The sequence below is a fragment of the Nelumbo nucifera genome, chromosome 7 (genome assembly GCF_055504915.1).
Source record: "Nelumbo nucifera cultivar China Antique chromosome 7, China Antique-T2T, whole genome shotgun sequence".
NCBI classification, from domain to species: Eukaryota; Viridiplantae; Streptophyta; class Magnoliopsida; order Proteales; family Nelumbonaceae; genus Nelumbo; species Nelumbo nucifera.
In genome coordinates, this window is record NC_142655.1 from 36,540,925 (window position 1) to 36,541,672 (window position 748).

Here is a 748-nt window from a genome sequence, read left to right on the forward strand (position 1 = left end):
AGTGGCAAGTCGGAAGATTTTCCAATAGAAACTAGCGGGCTCGTGTGATGCACGGGAAAATCCGACCGGATTAAAAAAGGAAATAGAAAATTATAAATTAATATAAATCAATAGTAATATTTTAAATTTCTAATTAATGTGAGTGAGCATATATTTCTTTTGGAAAAAAAATAATGTATTTCAAATTCACTTCACTTTTATTATTTACATATTATATTTTAAAATTTATTTTTGAAAACTTGTTTTCAGTAATTACTATTTTTATTATTTATAATTGATGGTGTGCGATCTGGTGCTCCCTGCTAGTGAATAGCTCAGACACAAAGAGAGAAGTCAAAGTGTTCAGGTTGGACACTCTGATGCTTAAGTTAGCGAGGTGTATTTAGAGAGCTAGTATGATTGAGAGTTAAATCATGTATACCTTTCTTGAAGAATGAGACGCCTTTATAGGCATAGCTTGTTGTGGGCTTCACGTAGCATGTCCAAGATAACTGCCTCATTTGGTTCGAAGGTGGTTTCATGCCTAGAAACAGATTCCACATAAAGTAATAATGTTTATCTAGTTGCTTCCAAAACAGGTAGGATGGGAGTTAGCTCTGTTGACGTGGCATCATGATCCCAGGGGAGTCGGGTATGATAACCTACTCGAGAAGGAGGTCACCCATCGCATCGTACAAGTCGCCAACTAAGCCTTGGTCAAACCGCCTCTTATGTCGACCTGATACCTTTCAAGTTATCCATAGGTCGG